The sequence below is a fragment of the Tupaia chinensis genome, unplaced genomic scaffold, assembly GCF_000334495.1.
Source record: "Tupaia chinensis unplaced genomic scaffold, TupChi_1.0 Scaffold000226_1, whole genome shotgun sequence".
NCBI lineage: Eukaryota > Metazoa > Chordata > Mammalia > Scandentia > Tupaiidae > Tupaia > Tupaia belangeri.
This window is the reverse complement of record NW_006159701.1, coordinates 5362570-5377646: the sequence shown is the minus strand read 5'-3', so window position 1 is coordinate 5377646 and position 15077 is coordinate 5362570.

Genomic DNA, 15077 nt, shown 5'->3' with positions numbered 1-15077 from the left:
TGGCTTCAGGGTGGGTGTGTGTGTGTGTGTGTGTGCTGCGTGGGTGTCAGCAGCATGGGTGTGTGGGTGTGTGTACTGCAGGGGTGTCTGCAGCATGGGTGTCAGCAGCATGGGTATGTGGGTGTGTGTGTTGCGTGGGTGTCTGCAGTGTGGGTGTCAGCAGCGTGGGTATGTGGGTGTGTGTGTTGCGTGGGTGTCTGCAGTGTGGGTGTCAGCAGCGTGGGTGTGTGGGTGTGTGTGCTGTGTGGGTGTGCTGTGTGGGTGTCTGCAGCGTGGGTGTGTGGGTGTGTGGGTGTGTGTGTGTGCTGTGTGGGTGTCTGCAGCATGGGTGTGCAGCCCGGGTGTGGACCGCATTGCACTTGCAGTCGGTGCATGCCATGGCAGGCTTGTGTGTGTATTTCTAGAGACAAATCTTTGTGCGGGAAAGTGCGTGGTTGTGTGCATGTGACAGTTCACACGTGTGTAGCAGTGCGTGTCCTGGTGTAGCTATGGACTCAGGCCTCCGGGTTGGTCTGGATGTCTGTGACTATCGGCATCTGATGACATATGAACCGCGGGCCGGGCCCTGTCTGCCTGTGTGTGCGTGTGTGCACGTGCGCAGTTGGGGATCTGTGTTTCGGTATGTCTGTTTCTGTGTGTGACGGACCAGTTTCTTCTGTTCATGAGGATGTGTGCACGTGTGGGCATCGTTCGGGTTTCTGTGCTCACATGTGGGCCTGTGAGTTCCCGCCTATTCCCCTTCCCTGCAGCCACCTCCACTCAGGCCCCTGCCTCTCCCAGAACGGGGTCCGGTTCGCTGCCACACTGCCATCCTCCTCGAGACCGGTCCTGCTCCCAGAGCCCAGCTCCCCTGCAGTCACCAGGGCTGTGCTGGTGTCCCTGGTCCCCAGCCCTTCACCCTGTCCTCCCTGGCTGCCTGAGCCCCTCAGCCTTGGCTTTCCCTCCTACCTCTCCACCCACTCCTCTGTCCCCATGCTGCCTGCGGCCCCGAGGAAGCCTACCCCGTGTCTGTCCCACTGCCTTGCCCAGGGAGACCCACCCCTGGCTCTTTAGCCCCAGGTTCCCCCCCAGCCCAGCACCCCACACAGCCTCACCTGTGCTGCTGCGCTAGACCTCCAATCCTGCACTCCAGTGCCTCGCCCAATGCTATGCTCATCCCAAGGGGGCCTTGACCCCCAAACCTGCATGAAGTCTTGACCCGAGCCCTTCTGGCCTTTGAAATTGAAAGTAGCCTTTTCTTTTTCTTTTAATTTGCCATAGGGCATGTGTGCTCACTGGAGAGAGACAGAGGGAGACATAGGGAAAATGAGAAATCACCCCCTGGAGGGATGACCCGCCATAGTCCCTTCTCCTCCAGTCTCCTTTGGGGATTCTTGGGCACTTGTGTACATGTGCATGATATGTTTTTCAAGCTGACAGACCCGGGCCTTGAATTGCGCAGTCGGCCTTGTGGGATCCAGCCACCTTAACCTCCTGGCTGGCCTGAAGGTAGCCTTTCCGAAGTCCACCAAGAAGAGGCCTTGAACAGATGCTAACCGGGCACTGGAACCAGGAGGACCACAGGAGGCCCCTCTGTCTTTCTCTTGTCCCCTCACAGCCTGACTCACTGCTGTTCAGCTCCCTGGGTCTTCCTGGGATTGCTGACCCTGAAGCTCTTCCTTTTAAGACAAGAACTTTTAGAAATCGGAATGAATGGAGCCGGCGAGAGGTGTGGTAGTTGGGGCCCTGGACTCCCACCTGGCCGACCACTGTTCGAGTCTCAGACCTGATGGCTTGAGAATCACACTGGGTGGATGTGTGTGTGTGACCAAAATCCTGACAGGAGAATGGAGGTGAAGGACCGCGGCCTGACCGTCCCCTCTGGAGGGTTCATTCTCACTTTCCCTCTGTATGTCTCTCTCCGGCAGGTGCACGCGCCCAGTGGCAAAAACCTGGAAGAGAAAAGGGATGAAGTTCAAATGAAGCTAACCATTTTTAAATGAGTAATTCCGTGGCATTTAGCACATTCTCGGGAGTACAACCACCCCCTGGATCTAGCTCCAAAATATTTTTCAAAGCTAATTTATTTATTTATTTATTCTGTGAGAGACAGCAGTAGGCAACCCCCTGCCCCCACCCCCGCCCTGCAGGGTCTTCCCACCATGATCGATCCTGGTCTCAGCCACCATGAGCATGCGTGTTTGGGCCCAGAACATACAGGGAGACCTTAGGACACAAACCTGGGATCTTCCCGAGGTGGCTTCAGCACCACGGGGCTAGCACTACCTCCTACTTCCAAAACATTTTAACACCCTGAAAGGAAACTCCTTACCCATTAAAGCAGTCATTCCCTATTCCTCTCTCCCCAGCCAGTGGTGGCCACCACCAGCCAACATTCTGTGTCTGGTTTACCTAACCTGGATATTTTATATAAACAGAATTATACCAAACGTGGTGTCTGGCCTCGGCTCCTTTGACTCGTGTGATGTTTCTGAGGCGTATTTGTGATGTAGCCTGTGTCAAGGCTTTGTTCCTTTTTTATGGCTGAATAATATTCCATCGTATGGATATACCCCAATCGGTTTGTTATCCATTGAAGGAAAACTGGCCTCTCCCCTTTCAGCATTTTAGCTCTGCCTTCTTAACTGGAAGTGCCCAACATTTGCACTTAATGCCATATTGTTTGGCTTTCTTTACATGTTCATCGACAGCGTGGCCTGGCCCCAGCCAGTCACACCCCCATCAACCATTGAATGGCCACCAGTAGCTAGTAGGCCCTTGCGTAGAGTGAACTTTTTTCTTTCTTTCTTTCTTTCTTTCTTTCTTTCTTTCTTTCTTTCTTTCTTTCTTTCTTTCTTTCTTTCTTTCTTTCTTTTTTTTCTTTCATGAGCATGAGAGAGGACAAAGCAAGAAAGAGAAGCCCCCTCAACAGGGTCTCACACCTCAATCCCCCTCGCCCCCAGCCTTCCCAGCCAGCCAGCATCATGGGCACTCCCACGTGCCCCGGAGTCGAACCCGTGATCCTCCTTACAGATCCCCTGCACTGCCAAGCCAGGCTGGATGGAGGGGGCGTTGACTGCCTTCTCACCGTCAGCACTGCAGGATTTGTTCTTTTTTCCAGATCAGGGTAAAAGCCCAGAGTTTCCCAAGGATAAAAAGGGGAAGAAGACAGCTCCAGGCGGTGACAGCATTCCTCGGTATCTTTCACAGAAGTGAGGGTAGGGGGGGAGGTGGGGGCTGGCTTTTTTCCATCACTCTCCAGGTGCCGACTCTGACCTGCGGCACTGCTTGTGCAGCCGCCCTGTCGAGGGAGGGCTCCGAGCCATCTTCCTCCCTCCTTGCCCCGCACACCTCCTGCTCCATCCTCAGGCTGGTACCCAGGAAGCTCTCCCAGCCCCGAGGGCCAGAACACCAGCTCAATGAGCAGAGAGGAGGCTGGTGCTGCTCCACCAGAGGCTGGGCGTGGCACGGTGGCTCGGCCTCCCCGGCTGTGCCCCTTGCTCTTGCTCACTGCCCGCCAGGCTGGGAAGGTGGCTTTCCACTGCGGCAGACCCTGCAGCCTCCCAGCACGAACCTGCTGCCACCGAGGGAGGAGAGCTTGCTGCGTCTTCCATCAGGCCCAGGGAAAGTTCTGATTGGGCTTGCTCCGGTGGAGGTGCATTGCAGGGCTCCTGGGTACTTCTCCTGTGCCCTGAAGTGAGAAGTGGGCAGGCTAATGAGTGGGTCTTTCAGACTCTATCCATGTGCCAGGTGTTGGCGTGTGTGTGTGCATGCACGATGTGTGTGTGTGTATGCATGGCGCGCGTGTGTGTATGCATGGCGCGTGTGTGTGCATGCACGGCGCGTGTGTGTGCATGCACGGAGCGTGTGTGTGCATGCACGGAGCGTGTGTGCATGCACAGCGTGCGTGCTTATTCACTCTGCAAAGCCTGGACGTGAAAAGGCGTTTCAAGCAAATTCACATGACTGTAAGCCTGTTCTTCCTGCTGCCTTATGTCCATCCTCCCCATCCCTACCTAGCCCAGCACCCAACACACAGCGGTACTTGCACACAGGCTGAGCGAGCAACTGAAGAGCCACCGGGATTTGTCCAATTGTTTTCGCAAAATGTAAGACAGTCTTCCTGCTTTTCTCTTAAAAAAAAAAAAAAAGAACTATTTTATTTCATTTTATTTATTATCATTATCATTCTTATTATATTTTAAAATTTGACTAGAGAAAGAGACTCGGGGGTGGAGTGAGGGACGGTGAGGGAGAATGAGGAAGCAAGCCACCAGGTCCAGGACTCAAACTGTGATCCACCATGTGGGAATCCAGCAGCTCAACCACCACGCCACCTGCTGGCCCCCAGATAGTCCCTTCTTGTAAAGACCAGCCCTATAGGAGGAACTCCTTCTTCTTTTTTTTTTTTTTTTTTTTTTTTAAATTTGCTATAGAACACATTTGTTTCTCAGAGAGAAAGAGAGAATGAGTGAGAAAGCACCCCCAGGGGGGTGGCCACATCACAATCTCTTCTCCATTTTCCTCTGGAGATTTTAGGCGTGAGCATATCTGGCTATTTTTTCAAGTCGCCAGGAGGGGACTTGAACCTGCAGTCGGTCATATGGGATCCAACCACCTTAGCCACCACACCACTGAAATGAATCCTTTTTTTTCTTTTTAAGAATTAGTTTATTTAAATTATCATCATTATTATTTGTTTAATTGGACCAGAGAAAGAGAGAAAGGGAAATTAGGAAAGAAGCCTCCAGGTCCGGAACTCGAACCGTGGTCGGCCACGTGGGAGTCCAGTGCTCCAACCACCCCACCACCTTCTGGCCCCTGAAGTGAATTCTTTAAAGGAAGCATGAGAAGTGCTTTGGCTTTTTTTTTAGTTTGTTTTCCAAGGAAGTGTTGAAATCTGCAGTGGGTGAAAGAGCAGATTTTGAACTCACTTTAAAAACACGTTGTAAAGAAGACAGTCAGCATCTTTCAATGAAGACTGCTCAGAAACGCCATCACATGCTTTCATGTTTTGTGAATGGTAGAATTCTGATTTCCTCAGGAAAGGGAACCAGGAAAAACACACGGGAAAGGCTTTGAGAGACCCTGGTTCTGCTAGGCAGCAAGGTGACCCTGTTCTTCTAGAGGCCTGGCTGCCGATGGACCAGGTATGGGGCATCTGGGCCATGCAACCTAGGAGCCACAGTCTGGGTTTCCTGGGGTCTCTGCAAATGGCCATACCTATATAGCCTTGCAAAGATTTCTTTCTTTCTTTCTTTTTTTTTTTTTTTTCCAGAGAGGTTTTTGCTATAGGGTGTGTGCGCTTGCCAGACAGACAGAGAGAGACAGAGAGACAGAAAGCAAGAAATCACACCCCAGGGGGGATGGCCACGCTGCAATCCCTTCTCCTCCATTCTCCATTCTTCTCTCAGGATCTTGGGCACGCACGCACACACACACAGTGTGAGTGTTAAGCCACGGGGTCTGGACGCAAACTGCGGTCGACTACATGGGAGTCCAGAGACATAGCCATTACGCTAACTGCTGGTCCCAGCCTTGCAAAGATTTCTTGAGCACCTGCTACATTTCAGGGTCTTTGCTGTGGCCGCAGTACGCACCCTCTTGGAATTTGCAGTCTTGCTGGGAGCCAAGCCATTCCTGTAAAAACGCACCCCTTGAAGAATGCCACGCAGAGGATGCATGGTACTCTGGGGGGGTCTCGGCAGTGGGGATCAGCCTGGGGTCAGCCTGAGAGGCCTTCTCTGAAAAGATGAAGCTTGGATTGGACGTTTTTCTGAAAGAATGTGTCCATGATAGTGTGTGAGCATGTGAGAGGGAGAGGGAGAGGGAGGGAGGGAAGAGCACCCTCCACAAGGCCTGGTCTCACCACAGCCCCGTCCTTGAGTCCTCCAGTCCATCGGCTCTCAGGCACTCCGGTATGAGTCTCGCGTGTTCCAGGCCGACCCGTCTGGGGATCCGAACTGCGCTATGTGGGATCTGGCTTCTCTTCACTGTGCACCGTGGAGCTGGCCCCAGACTTTGATGTCTGCGTGGAGGTTCTGCAGGTGGAGTGCCCAGGAGGTAGAATCGGCATGCGCAAAGGCCCTGAGGTGAGAGTTCAGTTCCTCGGAGGGGCTCAGGCAGAGAAGGCAGCCGGCCAGAGAGGGAGAAGCCGGGCTGCGGGGAAGGGCAGGGCATGGTGGCCGGGTTAGTGACCTGGACTTCATTGCACGGCGATGGGAGTCGGAAATGTTCTAAGTGAGGGGCGTGGCCAGGCTGTGCGGTGTGAGCCCTCGGGGCTGCAGTGGCGACAAAGACCAGCAGGACAAGTGACCCTGCCTCCCTGTGGACTGCCCTCCCCATCAGACTTTCAGCCACATAACCGTTTTCTCTTTTTCTTTTTCTTTTTCTTTCTTCCTTTCCTTTCCCTTTCTTTCCTTTCTCTTCTTTCTTCTTTCTTTCTCTTCTTTTTTCTCTTTCTTTTTCTCTTTCCTTTTTTCTTTCTCTTTCTTCTTTCCTCTTTTTCTTTCTTTTTTTCTCTTCTTTCTTTTTTCCTTTCTCTTTCTTCCTTCTATTTTTTTGTAATTTGCTTGGGGGAGTGGGGAGGAGTGAGAAATCACAGCCCGGAGGGGATGACCACGCAGCAATCCCTTCTCCCTTCTTTCGGGATTCGGGCATGCACACACATGTGCCTGGTGTGTTCTTCAAGCGGCCAGGTCTGGGACTTGAGCCACGCTGACTATGTGGAATCCAGCCACCTCAACCACCACGCCACCTACTGGCCCTAGCCTTTATTCATTTTTAAGTTTACTTATTGAGAGAGAGGAGCCCTGATGGGGTCTTCACATAGCGATCCACGCCCACTCTCACCCGGCCCAGATCATGCATGTGCGTGCACGTCCAGCATGCTAAGGGAGGCCCCAGGACGCGAAATCAGGACCTTTCCCTTGTGGTCCCATTTGCATTCTCACTATGCTGCTGCCCTCTGTGGTGGTCTTGTCCATCGCCTCATCTCCAAGAGCCCTGGGCTCAGAGAGAGTAGCGGGGGATGTTCTAGGCCAGTCAGAGTGGACAGCCGGGCAGCACCCTCACCTCCTGCTGCCCAGGTCGGCGTGGTCATGGTCATCCTCCTGCCCTTGGCAAGGGGGTTTGAGACAGGGCCTGGCCTGAGGATCTGTGGATGGGGCTGGTGTGAGGATGATGCAGGGAGTTCCTGAACAGAAGGGTGTTCTTCCTCCCCCCCCTTCTTCCTCTCCCTCTCTCTCTCATGCACTTCCCTAAATACGCGTCCAGGCCACTGGACATTGGGAGGCATGGTTTCCTACACCTGTAGACAGGCCAGGTACTAGAACTCAAGGGCAGGATGTGACCTAGGGACTCACCCCACCATCGGGTCCAGGGTGACCTCACCGACCTCCTGGGGAGGGCCCCGGGTAGATCCTTGCTCACCCTGGTGTTTATGTAACACGCCTTTCCCAACTGCCCTCCGGGCCGTGCTGTGACATAAGCAAACGGGCGCCTCTGTCTGCCCCGGGACTGCGGGTGTTCATTGAGTACCTTCCGTGGGTCAGCCCTCACGTGCGTCATCTCGCTGAGTTACCCTGACTGGCCTGTGAGGCGGCATCTGCCCGGCAGACTTTCAGCCACGGAGCCGTTGTCCCTCTCTCTCTCTTTCCTTCCTTCCTTCTTTCTTTCTTTTTCTTTTTTTCTTCCTTCTTTCTTTCTCTTTCTTCTTGCTCTTTTTTTTTTTAGAGGTTTTTGCTATAGGGCACATGAGCTCACCAGAGAGAGAGAGACAAAGAGACAGAAAGCAAGAAATTCCCCTCCCGCCCCAGGGGGAATGGCCATGCCACAATCCCTTCTCCTCCATTCTCTTCTTGGGATCTTGGGTACGCACACACATGCGCCCGGTGTGAGTTTTAAGCCACCGGGTCCGGGATGTGAACTGCGGTCGACTACGTGGGAGTCCAGCGACATAGCCATTACGCTAACTGCTGGTCCCTCTTGCTCTTTCTTTCTTCTCTTTCTTCTTTCCTTTTTCTTTAAAAATTCAGATACAATTCCCATGCCATGAAATGGATAATGTCGTGGTTTTTCACGCGGTTGTGTAGCCATCAGCACTGTCTAGCTTCGGAATGTTTTCTTCCTGAAAGAAACCCTGAAGCCATTAGCTGTCACTCCCTGGAATCCTCAGCCCCTGGCAGCCACCAAACCATTCTCTGTATCTCCGAGTTTACCTACTCTGGATCGATGATTGATGATTTATTTACTTGCCAGAGGGTGCATGTACTCCCCACCGTGAGAGAGACGGAGAGAAGTGGATGAGGCCTGGTCATGCTGCAATTCGTTCTTTTCCATTTCTCCCTCCTGATGGGATTTTGTGCACACATGCACACATGCCTGATCTGTTTTCTAAGACACTGGGACTGGGATTTGAACCACGTGGCCGACCATGTGTGATTTGCGCCCCTTAATCACTAAGCCATGGGACTGACCCTCTGGGCATTTCATATAAATGGAATTATGAGACATGTGGCCCTTCTTGAACTCAGCGTGTTTTCGAGGCCCACCCATGCTGTGGCATATATCTGGGCTTCGTTCCTTGTGGTGACTTAATATTCCATTGCACGGATAAGCTATATTTTATTTATCCTTTTTTGTTTTCAGGACATGTGCACTTGCCAAAGACAGAAAGAGATGCAGGGAGAGAGGGAAAGTGAGAAATCCCTCCCCGGGGCAGTGACCATGCTGTAACCCCTTCTAACCAGTCTCCTCTAGGGATTTGGGGCACACATGCAAATGCACCCAGCATGGTTTTCATTTCTCCCTCCTGATGGGATTTTGTGCACACATGCACACATGCCTGATCTGTTTTCTAAGACACTGGGACTGGGATTTGAACCACGTGGCCGACCATGTGTGATTTGCGCCCCTTAATCACTAAGCCATGGGACTGACCCTCTGGGCATTTCATATAAATGGAATTATGAGACATGTGGCCCTTCTTGAACTCAGCGTGTTTTCGAGGCCCACCCATGCTGTGGCATATATCTGGGCTTCGTTCCTTGTGGTGACTTAATATTCCATTGCACGGATAAGCTATATTTTATTTATCCTTTTTTGTTTTCAGGACATGTGCACTTGCCAAAGACAGAAAGAGATGCAGGGAGAGAGGGAAAGTGAGAAATCCCTCCCCGGGGCAGTGACCATGCTGTAACCCCTTCTAACCAGTCTCCTCTAGGGATTTGGGGCACACATGCAAATGCACCCAGCATGGTTTTCAAGCTGCCAGATCCAGGACTTGAACCGCATATCGGCCATATGGGATCAGAACCTTAGCAGCCATGCCACCTGCTGGCCCTGTCTGTCCACTGCCTGTGGAGGGACATTTGGCTTTTCTCCTTTTCAGCTACCGTAATAGCTGCTCAGGACATCTGTGAGGCTCGGTGTGGACGTACAGTCCCTTTGAGCATATATCGAGGGCAGGATTGCTGGCGGGATGTCTCTTTGATGTCTTGTTTAACCGTTCCAGAGCTGCCAGGCTGCTGTTCATTTTGGCTGTTTTCCAGTCCCACCAGCAAAGTGCCAAGGTTCCAGGCGGCCCATGGCATCGAACGCACGCCTCGTGCCTGCCTACGAGAGCCGCCCTCGTGGGCGTGAAGTGGACCCTTCTGTGGTCCCACATGCGTCCCTCTGATGACTAATAACCCCGAGTGACTTTTCATGTGCATGTCGGACATGTGTACGAGGGGTCTTCATAAAGTTCATGGAAAACTAGCGTTATGAAAGCACTGTGGCGCTAGCCTGTGGCGTGGTGGTTATAGCAGCTGGATCTCACATGGCCAACTGCATGGTTCGAATCCCAGACCCGGCTACTGGAAAAACATGTCAGGCATGTGTGTGTACATGCCCAAAATTCTAAAAGGAGAACAGAGAAGGGATTGTGGCAGGGCCATCCTCCACAGGGGGTGCTTTCTCACTTCCTCCTTTCTCTCTCTTTGTCTTTTTAAGAGAGATTCTTGTTATAGGGTGCAGGCACTCGCCAGAGAGACAGAAAGAGACAGAAATCACCCCCCAGGGGGGATGGCCACGCCTCCATCCCTTCTCCTCCATTCTCCTCTTGGGATCTTGGGCACGCACACACACGTGCCTGGCATGAGTTTTAAACCACCACGGAGTGACTACGTCCTACTGGGGAGTGATTTCTTTCTCGCCCTCTCTGGTGAGTACCCACACCCTTGGACTGAGAGTCTGGGTACATAGCATACAGCTCTGCCCGAGCATGGTCCCCAGCTCCCACATGGCCAACCGTGGTTTGAATCCTGGCCCCAGTGTACGCACCCCAAATCCTGACAACAGGGAGAAGTGGAGGGAAAGGGTTGGGGCATGTCACATCCCACGTGGGGGAGTGCTTTCTCTCTTACTATTTTACTGGTGGTTAAGGATGCTGCACTCCCACATGGCCGACTGTGGTTTAAGTCCCAATCTGGTGGCTTGCTGTCTCACTTCCCCTCTCTCTCTCTCTCTCTCTCTCTCTCGCTCTGTCCCTCTCTGGTCAAATTAAAATAAATAAATAAAGTTAAATAAAATAGTTATAAAAAAAAACAACTATGGATGGATTTCAAATATATATTGATTAAAATGTATTTCTTCATGAGAGAGAGACAAAGAGACAGGCACCCCCTACAGCGTCCCCATGCCCCAACCCACCCCCAGTCCCAGCTGACTTGATGATGGGCCCATGGCGCATGCCTGGAGGGCTCAGGGAGGTCCCAGGATGTAAACGCAGGACCTTTCTCATGTGGGTCTCCTCACATTACCACTGTGCCACTGTCCCAGCCCTGGAAACATGTACTTTAATTTTATTTTTCACAACCTTTTTGAACTCCTCTTATGTATAGTTTTTCCGAGAAATGTCTATTAGAATGTTTGCCCTTTTTTCATTTTAAGTTTTTGTTGTTGTTTTTTGTTTGTTTGTTTGTTTGTTTTGCCATAGGGCATGTGTGCTTGCCAGAAAGCGAGACAAAGAGAGGGAAAGTGAGAAATCACCCCCTAGGTGGATGGCCATGCCGCAATCTTTTCTCCATTCTCCTGGGATTCGTCCCGTGCACACATGCACACACACACACACACACACATGTGCCTAGCGTGATTTTTGAACCATGGTCAACCATGCGGGACATGTCACCTGCTGGCTCCTCTTTGCCCTTTTATTTTTAATAAATTATATGCTCGTGGGCATGTGTGCTCGGCGAAGGGGAGAGAGCGAGGGAAGCATCCTCCACGGGAGAGGGTCACGCCGCGACCCCTTCTCCATCTCTCCTCCCTTTGGGATTTTGGCTTGCACACGCATGTGTCCAAGGTTTTTCAGGCCACCAGGTTCAGGACTTTGTGCAGTCAGCCATGTGGGGTCCAGCGCCTTAACCACCATGCCACCAGCTGCCCCCTTTTGCCTGGGATCATTCGTCTGTTTTGTTGTCACTAAGCCGTGCCACTGCAGTGCACAGAGAGAAACTGGTGCTCAGAAAGGGGACGCAACTGAGCCAGGAACACTGAACTCACTAGCAGATCTGGACTGGAATTGGGGTTGGTCTCCACCTGTGACCCACCAGGCGGGGGCCACCTGCTCTCCACCCAGTAGCCGGGGCCCTTGCCCTCAGGCCGTGCCAGGCCTTGTCCCTGCAGTTAAGGGGGCAGGGCTCCCACAGCCAGAGGGTGGGCCGGAAAGGCAAGGAAACAGCAGTTCTGAGGAACCAAGCAGGCCGTCTCTTCCTCTCCGAATCACGCGGACACGGCTGACGTGGCCCTGGAAGAGGGGACAGCCCGGGCCCTGTGGTCGGAGAGCCTATTTATACTGGCCGGGCCATGTTGCAAGCTTTTCCTGCTGGCGAGAGGGACGTCACTGGGCGCTGACCTCACCAGAAACGCTGACGCATCTTCCCTCATGCTTGGCTGGGATGGTCCAGGCCTCCTCGCCTCCCTGTCCTCCTGCGCATCGCTGGCCCTGCACCCTCCTCTGGCGGCCCCACGCCTGCACCCCTCCCGCCACCATTGCTCTGGCAAACTGCGAATCCTCGAGTAGTATCCTCCTGAAATTCGCATGTCAGAGCCTTGACCCACAGTATCCCAGAATGGACTGCATTTGGAGATAGGGCCCTGAAAGATGTAATCAAGGCCGAAAGAGGTCATCGGGCAGGCTGGGAGCCAAACTTCACAAGAAAAGAATGTGGGACCGGATCCCACCTGGCCAACGACCACAGTTCGAATCCCAGCCTGGGAGGCTTGAAAAACATGCTGGGTTTGTGTACATCCCCAGAATCTCAACAGGATGGAGAGATGAGGAGAAGGGCTTGTGATCATGGGGGGCATGATCGCGCCCCACTGGGGAGGTGAGGATGTGTATGCTTTCTCTCCATCTGCGCCTCGTTGTCTCCCTGGCAAGTGCAGTTAGAAGAAGAAGAAGAAGAAAGGAAAAGGAGATTATGGGCCAGGCAGTAGCACAGCAGTGAGATGCAGTGCCCTGTGAGGTTGGCCCATGTGAGAAGGTCCTGGGTTCACATCCAGAGACTCTCTGAGTACGCAGGCACACTCGTGCCCTGACTGGAGGCCGACTGAGGCTGGGGGGGAGGCTGACTGAGGCTTGGCGGGGAGGCTGACTGAGGCTGGGGGTGGAGGCTCTCTTTCTGTGTCTCACTCATGGAACAAATAAATAAGCTATTTGTTTTTAGAGAGAGATTTTTGCTATAGGGCACATGCACTCTCTGGAGAGACAGATAGAAAGTAAAAAATGAGTCCCGGGGGGATGGCCATGCCACAGTCCCTTCTCCTCCATTCTCCTTTTCAGATTTTGGGCACGCACGCACACACACACACACACACCTAGCGTGGGTTTTAAGCCACCAAGTCCGGGACTTGAAACACAGTTGACTATGTGGAAGTCCAGAGATGTAACCATTATGCCATCTGCTGGTACTGAAATAAGCTATTAAAAATATATTTAAGGGTTTTTATTTTTTTATTTTTTATTGTAAAAAGAACACATTAAGACAGACACACAGAAGGGTGAGGCGGCCATCACTGAACTAGGAAGCGAGGCCTCCGGACGGCCAGCTCTTGACCTCAGACTCCCAGGCCCAGCACTGTGAGAAAGCCCGTTTCTGTTGTCTGAGCCGCTGAACTGCATGCGTGTCCGGGCAGCTCTGGGAGAACCGTACACACAGCCTCCTCGCCTTCCATGCCCCTGGTCCCTGCGGCCCACACATGGACCCTGATCGGCCTTTTGCAAAGAGCATGACCTTTTGGCCTAGTTCCAAAGTCCTTCTCCTCTTCAAGTCAAGGCGACCTGAGGTACAGTGGCCTCCTCTCTCTGTGCCTCGGAGGTCACCAGATACTAGGAGTCAACACGGCACCCCTGGGCTGGAGGGAGGGCAGTATAAGGTAAAGGCCCCGTGGAGGCCGGGAGCTCCTGGCCGGAACCGGCTCTCATGCAGTGAGGAGGCCTGAGCTGCCCAGAGCCTCGGTCTCCTCTCCCGGGCGAGCTGCTCCAGCGCCATGGCCAGGCCGTCCCTGCCCGCGTTCCCTCCCCGGGCTGCTGTAGGAGAGATCAGGGATGTGAAATGGAGAAGGATCCCGACTTGGCCTGGGCCCAGACAGCGGCACGGCAGGCGTGGGCACAGACGAGGAATTTAGCAGAAGCTGCATTCTGGGGACGAGAATCCAGAACTGGTCCGCTGGGGGTGGCGACGGTGTGATACTGGGGCCTGGTGCGGCGAGCGCCACGCCGGGGAGTGGGTGGGGGTGAAGAGCAGCCTCCTGGGCATGGGCGTTGTCTGGCTTTGCCTGCTGCTGGGTCCTCACCTGGGAGTGGTGGCCACAGAGGGGGCCAGATAAAAGCCTGTTGAATGGGGACCAGCAGTTGGCGTAATAGCTATATCGCTGGACTCCCATGTAGTCGACCGCGGTTCGAGTCCCGGATGCGTGTGTGTGCGTGCCCAAGATCCCGAGAGGAGAATGGAAGAGAAGGAATTGCAGCGTGGCCATCCCCCTCATGGGGTGATCTCTAGTTTTCTATCTCTCTGTCTCTCTCTGTCTTTCTAGGCAGCACACGCTCCCTATAGCAAAAAGCTCTCCAAAAAAAGAAAAAAAAAAGTTTGTTGAATGAATGCATGAGTGGTGGTGGGCCTCTCTGCCACCAGGTCTACCGTAGATGGACAGCGTGGGGACAGCCTTGGCCTGGTGGTCCTGGCTGTCCTGCCAGTGCTCCCCCAATCCTCCCTGGCAGCTCCAAGGGACCCTGCCTTGGCCTCTCACCTTTGTCGCTGTTGTTTGCAGTAGGGTGCAAGTGCTCACGGGAGAGAGAGAAATCATCCAGTCCCCTCTCCTCCATCCTCCTCCTGGGACTTTGGGCATGCATGCACATTTACCCGGCATGATTTCTAAGCTGCCGGGTCCCGGACTCGAACCGTGGTTGTGGATCCCGTGCTTTAACCCCCCCTGCCGCAGGCTACCCCTCATGCCTCAGCCTTTGGTGGCCTCTTCCTGGCCAGGCCCCCCAGTGCAGGCCGAGGGCCCTGATGTGCTGGGGCCACTAGGCATGGCTGCAGGCCGGATAAGTCTCTCAGCCCTCCTGTCTGCAGCTGCCCAGGCCTCAGTTTACCCCACGGTAAGGTGGCAGGTTAACGAGGAAGGCACAGTCTCCAGGGCCCCTTCATGCTGACATCAGATATCTTCGAGAAGCATGGAACCAACCCACGATCGCTATCTTTCAGAGAAAGCGAACCCCCACCCGTCACGGCAGCGACTCCCCCTCCCAGGCTTCCCCTCTGAGCTCACGGTTTCCCTCACCCCGCCCCCATGACAGCTGGTACTTGGAATTCAGCTTTATCTTTCCTTTTTCCTTGAGTGGACATTGGCCTTTTATGTCCATGGCGGCAGTGGCCCGTGCGGTGGGCTGGGCAATGCTTTGCTCATCTTCCCCTCACACGTAGGGCCTCGGAGGCCCAGAGACGTTCCGCGACTTGCCTCGGGTCACACAGCATGTCCGTGGGCTGGACTCCGGATCTCCCATTTCTCCTGCTCCAAGTGCCCAGTCCTGCCTGCAGGACTCCGTCCACCTA